Source organism: Belonocnema kinseyi, chromosome 7 (genome assembly GCF_010883055.1).
Source record: "Belonocnema kinseyi isolate 2016_QV_RU_SX_M_011 chromosome 7, B_treatae_v1, whole genome shotgun sequence".
NCBI lineage: Eukaryota > Metazoa > Arthropoda > Insecta > Hymenoptera > Cynipidae > Belonocnema > Belonocnema kinseyi.
The window spans coordinates 80,756,773-80,768,296 of record NC_046663.1 but is presented as its reverse complement, the minus strand read 5'-3'; the positions used below and the strand labels follow the sequence as shown (position 1 = coordinate 80,768,296).

Genomic DNA, 11,524 nt, shown 5'->3' with positions numbered 1-11,524 from the left:
ATGTCAAATTTTAATTACGGTCTTTTATAAATAAGTAGCTTTCCAAATTTAACAATCAATAATTAAGAGGCTTCACAACTAATTTTAAAAATCTCCTTTAACAATTTTAATTTTAATATGATATAATAATATATTTTAGTACGAATAACCAGATTTTTTCGGTGCGGGTAGATACCATCATTACAAAAATTAAACAATCATCTGCTAAAATTAATTTAAATGATAGGAAAATATATCAGCTTATAATGCTGCCCATTCCTTGAATAAATCATTCCAACAATACAATTTTGCAACCATTTGGGCCTCAAATTTGAAGTATAGTGAAATCCTTCAATATCTACAGAAAAGTTTAACTGTATTTAAATTCCAATCCATACAATTATTAACACTTTAATTTATTCAATTCAAAACGCTTCTAAATTAATAATGAACAATTAAAAGTTAAGAGAGTTACAACTTAAAATTTTTCATTAATTAATTATTAACGTACGTTACAAATTGGACAGTCTTAAAGCATTAACATTTGAAAGCATTTTTCTTTAATTGCAAAAAAGTGTCAAGTGAATTAAGTGTATGGATACATTTTTTTCATTAATAATTATACAAATTCCCGTATCAAAAATAAATATACTTCCTACATGACGGAGAAGCACTTTACCGTCATAGAATTTTGTGATCCCTTCAAAGGATATTTAAATAATATTATAATTTCCATGTATTCCAATTACCCGAAATTTATTTTCTCACTTCCGAAGTCATTTTCAAATTGATAATTTCCCCTTTGTAAGTTGCCGATACTAAAAATCACGGTGAGAATTTTCTTAAAAATACATTTTTCAAATCTGACTTTTAAGGTAGGTAATCCTTCCTGTTTTCTCAAGACCAGTTCAACGAGTTGACCCTGGGAAGCTCCAAGACCTTTCCTGAACCTTGTCTTTTCTTCACGGTTACTTCAATAAATATCTCTTATTCAACAGTTTCGCATGAAAATAACTGATAAAAAAACAAGTAAATACTATTTAGAAGGAAAGAAATATAAATCAGTATGGACTCTTATATTGGAAATAAATTAAATAAAAACTGATTCGTTCTATCGTATATGTATATTTAGATATACATGCAAAGGAATGCTGCATGAAAGTTAGTCAGTTTCTTAGCGTTTGATTTTTAAAATCTGGGTTACAACCCAGATATGATGAGTTATAATTACAATTTACAGTCATTTCGATTGACCATACAGTGTAAGTGGAAGTAAGTAACCATTTTGAATCTATCACCTATAAATTTCACTGCTAACATAACTTTCTTGCTCGTACTTTTTAGATTCACCTTAAACTCCCATAAAGACCAAAACACGGCATTTTTCAAACCATCTATTGCAATTGTGTAAAATGCGAATTAGGCTGAATAATGTATTTTCATTCTGTTCAAATTTCTAAACATTTCAAATGAAATCGGATAGGTATCAAACCAATATTAAAATAACAGATTTAATGCAGCCATAAAGTTCAGAATATATACCATGCATATTGCATATGCAATTACAAAATCTTGACAGATTGGAAGGATTTCATATCAAAGCAAATATTCAGATAGATAGTGAAACTAAACATCAATATCTTTCTATATTCAATTGAATACTTCAACACTTTCAGTTATAAAAATACAACAGAAGAAAATGCAAGATAAAAAAGTCAAAAATAAAGCAACGACACAGAATTGAAAAATGCTCATGTGTGACTTTTTTAACTGTATTTTTTTGAGTAGATAGTAGATACATTTTGATTTTTTTATTCCTGATCCTCATCAATTTTTGTCTAGTATATTTTCTTTAGTATAGAACCCTGGGTTACTAAAAGTATGTTTTTAAGTATTCTAGAAATAAATGATTAAAACAAAAATAACAGAAATGAGCATTTGAAAAACTTACTTCTTCTTATTTTGTTTCCTGAGACGTGAACAATTATTTCAAATGTATTTTTATCAGTTGGCAGCTGCCAAATGTTCACAAAATCTTTTTATGTCGATTAAAAAAAAATATATTAGTGTAAAAAACAGAAAATAAAAAATTACAGTACCAATAGAAAGTTTGGGTACATTTTTTAAACCATTTTTCTTCACTTCAAAGGCAAATATCTGTGCAGAAACTGAATCTATGACTTTGTAATCCGAATAATTTGAAAGATTATAAAATTTCACGTCGAGACTTAAAAGTTATTTTAATGCAAGAATACAAAAATATTTAGCTTCAATTTCAAGGATTTTTTTTAGCAAAATAAACTTTTTTTAAATCCTGAGTTTAACTCTTTCAAAAATTGAGAAATATTCCTAAAAAAAATTTTTAATCAGAATATCAAGAGAAAATCATACTCTCTAAATCTAAACCAAGATTTTTGTTTCTACAAACACAACTAACATAGGTACTTTCGAGGGTACTGTTCTCTGGTACGCTGCTTTACGTATTTTATTACATATTTTGAAAGTATTCAAAATGATTGAAAATGTATATTAATAGAACCTGTTATTAGAACCGAATTTATTAAATCGTTTGGGTTTAGTTTCTTAATTTTATAATGAACAATTTTTGCAGTACTCTTCTAATATAAAAAATGATCAAATAAATCATTTAAGGAAAATTTTGAAATTGTCTTGTTTCTAATGTCTTGAATTTCGTTTTATGATTCTGAAAAAATGAAATGAAACCTTCTAAAAAAGGGAGTAAAGCAGAAATTTTTGTAAAAATTCTAGATTTTATACGTTTTCATGAATTTTTCAAATTTAGGGGGAAACGGAAAATTAGGTAAAAAAGTGGAAAGACTGTGATCCCTGGACCAATGGTGACGGTTACCTAATGGGCATATAACATGGGCAATTTGGGAATAGATTTCCTAAGATGTTATTAGGTCCCGGAAGCTTAAATTACAACATTGTCATATTCATGTGGGCACTATGCCATAATTTAGTGCTTATTTAGTGCTAATTTATGCTGCAGAAAAAAATTTTGTGCCCGGTAATTTTGGCCAAAAACATGTAGTAATGCTAGCTTCAGCTGAAGCCACAACTCCGGTATGCGAAACTCGGAAACTATTAGTGGCATCAAATTCTCCTTTGCGCAGGAATTTAATGCTAATTAAGTGCTCTGGATTTATTCCTTGAAAAAAATCCGGGCACTTTTTTTTTGCCAAAAACGTGTAGTAATGCTGGCTTCAGGTGACTCTGGTATGCGAAACTCGGAAACTATTAGTGGTATCAAGATCTGCTTTGCGCAAGAATTTAGTGCTAATTAAGTGCTCTGGATTTATGCCTTGCAAAAAATCCGGGCAATTTTTTTTTACCAAAAATGTGTAGTAATGCTGGCTTCAGGTGACTCTGGTATGCGAAACTCGGAAACTATTAGTGGTAACAAGATCCGCTTTGCGCAGGAATTTAGTGCTAATTAAGTGCTAATATATGCTGCAAAAACTTAATTTTGTGCCCGGTAATTCTTATCAAAAACATGTAGTAATGCTAGCTTCAGGTGACTCTGATGTTGTGAAACTCGGAAACTATTAGTGGTATCAAATTCTCCTTTGCGCAGGAATTTAGTGATAATTAAGTGCTCTGGATTTGTGCTATTCAAAAAATCCGGGCACTTTTTTTTATCAAAAACGTGTGCTAATACTGGCTTCAGATGACTGGTTTAGTTTTTGCAGAATATATTAGCACTTAATTAGCACTAAATTCCTACGCAAAGCAGATCTTGATATCACTAATGGTTTCCGAGTTTCACAACACCAGAGTCACCTGAAGTCATCATTACTACAGGTTTTTGATCAAAATTACCGGGCACAAAATTTAGTTTTTGCAGAATATATTATCACTTAATTAGCACTAAATTCCTACGCAAAGCTGATCTTGATACCACTAATAGTTTCCGAGTTTCGCATACCACAGTCACATGAAGCTAGCATTACTACATGTTTTTAATCAAAATTAGCGGGCACAAAATTTAGTTTTTGCAGAATATATTAGCACTTAATTAGCACTAAATTCCGGGGCAAAGCAGATCTTGATATCACTAATAGTTTCCGAGTTTCACAACACCAGTCACCTGAAGCCAGCATTACGACACGTGTTTGGTAAAAAAAAGTGCCCGGATTTTTTGAATAGCACAAATCCAGAGGACTTAATTAGCACTAAATTCCTGCGCAAAGGAGAATTTGATACCACTAATAGTTTCCGAGTTTTATAACACTAGTCACTTGAAGCCAGCATTACTACACGTTTTTGGTAAAAAAAGAAGTGCCCGGATTTTTTGCAAGGCATAAATCCAGAGAATTTAATTAGCACTAAATTCCTGCGCAAAGCTGATCTTGATACCACTAATAGTTTCCGAGTTTTGCATACCAGAATCACCTGAAGCTAGCATTATTACATGTTTTTGATCAAAATTACCGGGCACAAAATTTAGTTTTTGCAAAATATATTAGCACTAAATTCCTACGCACAGCAGATCTTAATACCGCTAATATTTTCCAAGTTTTATAACACTAGTCACCTGAAGCCAGCATTACCACACGTTTTTAGTAAAACTAAAAATGCCCGAATTTTTTGAATAGCACAAATCCAGAACACTTAATTAGCAATAAATTCCTGCGCAAAGCAGAATTTGATACCACTAATAGTTTCCGAGTTTCGCATACCAGAGTCACCTGAAGCCAGCACTACTACACGTTTTTGGTAAAAAAAGAAGTGCCCGGATTTTTTGCAAGGCATAAATCCAGAGCATTTAATTAGCACTAAATTCCTGCGCAAAGCTGATCTTGATACCACTAATAGTTTCCGAGTTTCGCATACCAGAGTCACCTGAAGCCAGCATTACTACACGTTTTTGGTAAAAAGAAAGTGCCCGCATTTTTTGCAAGGCATAAATTCAGAGCACTTAATTAGCACTAAATTCCTGCGCAAAGGAGAATTTGATACCACTAATAGTTTCCGAGTTTCGCATACCGGAGTTGTGGCTTCAGCTGATGCTAGCATTACTACATGTTTTTGGCCAAAATTACCGGGCACAAAATTTTTTTTCTGCAGCATTAATTAGCACTAAATAAGCACTAAATTATGGCATAGTGCTCACATCAATATGACAATATTGTAATTCCAGCTTCCGGGACCTGATGTTATTGTATGTTGACCAGGGTAATTAATACGTGAAGATGTTATTTTGACGCATTAATCAATGTCGTTAATTGGAAAAGTACATTAATATAAAAGTTTCAATTTTCTTACAGAAGGCTTTGGAGTTGTTCCAAAACCGAAGGACAAAAATATTGTATAAACTTGATGCTTTCAGTCAGGTTCGTCAAACGGGATAATTTCGAACATGTGGGATAAATTCGGACATTCCTAAATTGATAGTTTAAAATACTTAAGGAACGTGGTTTCCACCAGAAACTAGGACAAGTTAAGGCTTGAACCAATTCTATATTCTTGGAACAGTTTTGAGTAATTTATCCTATCAATTTAGGCTGTTTAGTAGTCTCCGAATTTACCCCACATGTCCGAAACTACCACGTTTCACGGTATTTGTAATCTATAGCATATTATTGCTACAATTTAAACTGCATCATAATTTTAAAAAGTGTCCAAAGCCAACACTGGAAAAAAATTGTTATCACTCCTGTCCCATTTCCAATATGTGAATCTGTATAGAGACGAACATGTAAAAAGGCTCAAAACTGGCTAGCTTATTACAAAAAAGTTGTCTCTCACGATATTTTTTTGCACTTTATCTCTAAGGACTCTGAGAAAGGAGGCCATCATAGATGCCGTCATTTCTTTGAGAGGTCAAAAATGTCCTAGGAACATTAAATAATCATCGAGCGACATACAAATTCAAATATATTTGAAATCGTCCACATACTATTATTACCATAAAGAAACAAAAACCAATTAATGTACTGGACCAATACGTGCATATAATTGGATGAAATATTTTCGGTGCTTGCCGGCTATAATCGAAAGCGATTGCAAGTTGATTGTATATCGGAAGTAAAATCAGGCCATGAACGGGCAATAAACCAGTATAGCACTCAGCAACTGGTTTGGATCAACGTCCGTTCCGGACTGAGTGCTCGTCGTAATTGAACGTGTGTTCTTCAAGCATCGCAACGACGACTTCTTAGTTCCTTATCTATCGTAGAAAAACTTTGGAAGACAAGTTAAATGCATTTCATAGACACTTAAAAATGAGTACTAAAGCATCTATAAAATCGTTCTTCAACCATGTCTGGATTTCATGATTATTCAAAACAAAATCAAGATTGAAAAAGCGACCGCCAACTATACCCAATATTTCTTCTTAAACTTGTCTAATTCTAAGAGGCCTATGTAGGTGAAGATAATACCCAACCATCACCTATTATTACCACAATCATTCGTGTTTTATGTATTTATTTTTTTAAGCGGTCCAGACTAATTCACAACAATTTAGCTCGCAATTTAGACGATCTCGATTATAGTGATTAAATAGTGTTTACTGGATAAGCTTTTTTTATCTAATTTATTTAACAGAACTATGATTAACTTGTTGAATTTATTTATCATTTATTATGCAAGATACTCTCAAAATAAATTAGAAGATTATAAATATACTGGCAAAATTAGCTCGCTTATTACTTATTAAATGTAAATTCAAATAAACATTAGAATAGCTACATCGGCTTCCATACAATTTTACTTTTAATTTTAATCGGCTTCCAGTAATGTGAAACTTTTGTTTAAATATATGATTTTAGCATAGCAGAAATAAGAAACTAAGGAATTTCACACCGTAACAAAGACATTCTGGAATATAATCTTACTCATGTCTTGCATTTTTGACACTGTTGCATATTGAAGATGTTCACAATTCAAAATTCGCCAACTTGACTTTTTGAGATAGGCCTATCCTGAAGAGTTACAATTAAGAATGCTTCAATTTTTAATATGTACACTGTAAATAAAGATTTGTGTGAAATTACAACGTTTCGGAAAATTACAAATTGTATCATTGTAAATATCACACACTTCACTGTGTGATTTTACAAATTATGTGAAATAACATCCTCTAGCGATGTAAATAAAAGGACCCTTGAACAGCAGTGTATTACACACTCGATAAAAATAAAATTACACATTTCCTCGTATGAACTTTACATTCAGAACGGCAAATTAAGTCGCAGCGTGTAAAAATACCATGCGTCGGTAAAATCACTTTCCTGTGATTGAAAATTACATCGAGATTTTTAATTTTACCAAAGAGGAAATTGACAGCTATTCTCAACTTTTTTGACAGCTTTTACAAAAAAAATAGACCGAATTCGAGTTATTTCTATTTTTCCTTTTACATTTTCTGCTATTGGAACGGAAAAAATTGCGGTTATTCAAAACGTATATTTAATATTTTTGTTACGGAATATTTAAACATCAAAAAAATACCCATAGTATCTTATGTGTTTGGGGTAAGTAGTAACGTGTCCGGCTTGTGTTTCTTCAATCTCCATGAAAATCTACGAAGTTTGAGGTTCGAGTGTTCGAAACCTGTCGCCCTGATAAATTTTATTTTATTCTTTCACATAATGAATTTTACATTTTCGCGTGTAAAATTATCGACCGAATTGGAATATCACAACAGTTTCGTAAAGTTACTCCGATACACGAGGGTCCTTTTATTTACATCCACCAGAGATGTAAAATTCAATAGATTTTTTTACAGCGTATAATTTAAAATTATGCAATTTTGAATTTTTTTAGTTCAATTTTGTACACTCACAATTGAAAATTCTTCAAATTTCACGATTTACAATTTAAAATTCTTCTTAAATTTGAATGCTTTTCAAAATGAAAAAAGCAAGTCTTGCAATTCGAAATCTTCCAAATAATTTCAATTGAAGAAATTTCGGATTCAAAGCATCATAATTACATAATTTCTAATTGTTCAACTTAAAACTTCCATAATTTTAAATTGTCGAAATAAAAAAATATTCAATTTTAAAATATTTAAAATTCCATTATTTGCAATTGCCAAGAAAAACAATTGGAAATTGAGCCGCCGGGTACAAGAACCAGCCCGACGCTCGAACACGCGTAAAAGTATTGTACGCGTATGCCAAAAATAAAAAATTTACTAAATCAATTTAAAAAATTTTTAAACTGTAGATAATAAGGAAGTAAAACTTTTTCCTATTACTTTTTTTTCAAAAATTTATTTTTGATAATAAAAGCGAAATATCGAATAAAAGTTTCTCTCTGATATAGTCCTCGCGACGCATTAATTAACAGCGCGGGCACATGTCGAGTATTTTTTCCAAATATGAATTTCTCAATCAATTTCTAACAAATCGACATGAGATTTACAAAAAAAAAATCATGCAAAATTTCTAAGCAAATCACTTACTGGAAGTTGTTTGAAACTCGAAGTTACCCAGATATTTTTTACCGACGAACCCAAGAAAACACAATTATCGACATACCTCATTTTGCAATTAAATATTATTAAACAATAAGCGATTTTTGACTTTTCCATGAATTATTAGGCATCGCTATAGTATTTTGAATAAGACCTATAAATGTAAACTCATTTCAATAATATTTAGCCGAGTTAGAACGATTTAATCTTTAAAACTAAATTATATCAGAGAGAAACTTTTAATCGATATTTCGCTTTTATTATTAAAAATAAACGTTTAGCAGAAACAATTCTAGTAGGAAAAAGTTTTATTTCCGTATTCTCCACAATTCTACAGTTTTTTTAAATTGATTTTTTTATTTTGAAAATTTTCTATTTTTGAGACGCACGGACAATTCGTTTACGCTTGTTCGAGCGTCTGGCTAGTTCTTGCACTCGGCAGCTCAATATTCTTGAATTTTAAAAACATAGAATTGAAAATTGTTCCAGTTTCAACATTTTTATTTTTAACATTTTTTTAAATTTAGTTTTGAAGATTCACAACTGAAAAATTCTTCAATTTTTACGAAATTCAATTTCAAATTCTTCAATTTGGAGGTTCATAATTGAATGCTCTTGAATTTTCAAGATATGCCAATAAAAATTCCTGAGTTTTTATGATTTTTAAAATTCAAACTCAAATTTAAATTCTAAGTCTTATAAATAGAAGAAATTGCGGATGCAAAAAATCAAAATTAAAACATTGTTTATTGCAAAACATAACACTTTTATAAGTTTTAATTGTACATTGTTTAAATTAAAAACTCTTCAATGTTAGACATTTTTAAACAAAAAACACTGCGAAATATATTTTTTTTAATTTGCATGATATGGAAGATTTAAAGTCAAGTTTTCAATAGTAAGTCTTTCAAATTAAGAAAATTTATATTGTAAATCATAACAATAATAGAATTTTTACTTATAAAACTTAGAAATTGCATAATATTTAATTGTAAAATTAAAAAATTAAAAACTCATGCATTTTAAATATTTACAATTTAATGTTCTACCATTATCAAAATGCACAATAGAAAATTCTTCCATCTTAACGATTTGCAATTTAAAATTCTTTAATTTTAAATGTGTATTTAAATATAAATTCATAAATTGTGATGATTATTATAATTCCAAAGATTAAAAGTAAAGAGTATTGAATTCTAAATCTTCTAAATTGATGAAATTACATTTTAAATCATCCAAATTACAGAATTTTAAATTGAAAAACTTAAAACTTTCACAATTTTACAGTTATTTAATGTTTGACGGTTTTTTTAAATAGTTCAATTTTGAAGATTTCCAATTGAAAATTCTTCATTTTTAACGGTTCGAAATTTAAAACCCTTCAATTTTGAATATTTTCAATTGAAGACTCTTCAGCATTTAATGTTTATAATTGAAAATAATGCAATTTTAAATAATATTTTTGGAATAGTTCCACTTTGATTATTGAAAATTAAAATTTATTTAATTTGAGATATTTGCAATTTGAAATTCTTTAATTCTGATCAGTAATTTTATTTAAAATTCTTATAAGTTTTTCACATATGTAAGATATGTATCCGTACATAGAAAAAATTAACTTTGTAGGAACTTGAGAGACTTGAGTTACTTGAGTTACTTGAGCAGTAACGGGAAATGTAGGAGGTTACTATTTTCACGAGTTAACTATAGCTGTAATTAGTTCCTTTTTTTAATGGACTTCCCCTACACTGCATCTAATTTTAAATGATCCTAAAGTCTGATAAATATTATTGTTATGTCGACCTAATATGATGAGAATTTGATGTTCTATTAATCGAATTCAAACTAAAGAATTTCCATTCAATCACAATAAATTCTACTGGGAATAGAATTTTAGAAGATGTCAAACTGACGTATGCTAATAAACTGTCAAGCACATCGGGCATCAATGGGAGCAAAGTGAATGAATGAAGTAGAGGCTTTTTATTAATTATTTCCAAGGAAGCTAAAAATTTCAGAAATATTTTCATAAATGATACGCTTTCAACACAATAATATGATCATGAGAATAATGCAGTTGCTATCTTTATGACGTCTGATTAGCATCCATTCATCTACTCTATTATTTCCTTTATAACACTCATTAACTTTTTAATTCTCGCGCAAATGAAATGTACAAGAAAAAGGTTACAACTTACCAGATTTAAAAATCAGATGGGATATATGTTTTAAATAATCAGCAGTAAGCAGAATAATGTATCACATGAGTGTACAAATATTTTTAAATTATATAACTCGAGGAACATTTTCTCTGAAGTAAATTAGTTTTTGTTAATGAAACTCTTTATTCCTTAACTTATAAAAATTCAACAGCTTCAAATTCCAGTTTTTTGGCATAGAAAGATTTTTCCACCTTAAAGTTTTCTTGTCTCAAATCGACTCTAAATCCAAATAAATCTAAATAAGCAAATGGTATGATTTGTTATAGAACCTAATGCAATATAAAAAAGAGCAGCCCTATAAAATTATTGTTTTTATAGCCTAAAATTTAACTGATGACACCTCTTAGTAACTATTATGATTGACTTATTTTCAAGGAGAGAGAAAAACAAAAATCGAGCGCGAAAATCATTTATTTGAAAAAAAAACAAGTTTTTTGAGTGAATCCTCGTGAAAAGTGGAACGGGATACTTTCGTTCGGCCAATGTTCTTTGGAATTAAAGATTAATGCTTCGAGAAACCACTATCTCTTAAGAAAGATTTCTCTGACTTTAAAAGACACAAGATAAAATTAATAAAATCAATTAAAAAACAGAAAATTTATTAGCAGATGCATCAAACTGAAAAGCCCAAAAATTGGAATCAAGCTTAGAAATTTTGAACTATACCGTAGAAAAGGGTAAAGTCGCTCGTGTAGGTAATGCTGCTGATCTTCTAATAGGGGTTATTTCCAAAGTAGGATATAATTTTTCCAATAAATGGATCTTATAGTGCATAAAATCCTAATTGTAAACACGCCCATAAAATATTTTTTACATATTGTTTATTATTTTTAATTTAATGCTGAAATATGAATTTGTTATATAATATATATTT

At 29.9% G+C, this 11,524-nt stretch overlaps 1 protein-coding gene across 4 annotated transcripts in view; it reads right to left on the bottom strand.

The window, feature by feature from the left end:
* LOC117176019 (WD repeat-containing protein 47) overlaps positions 1-11,524 on the bottom strand; it is a 249,114-nt gene that overhangs the window by 215,094 nt on the left and 22,496 nt on the right. The window contains exon 1 of one of the 4 annotated variants that reach the window (XM_033365974.1): positions 10,627-10,977. The exons of the other annotated variants lie outside the window; for them this stretch is intronic. The gene's annotated coding sequence lies outside the window, so the exon portion shown is untranslated. Of the gene's footprint in view, positions 1-10,626; positions 10,978-11,524 lie in introns of those variants that run through there. 4 annotated transcript variants of the gene reach the window in all.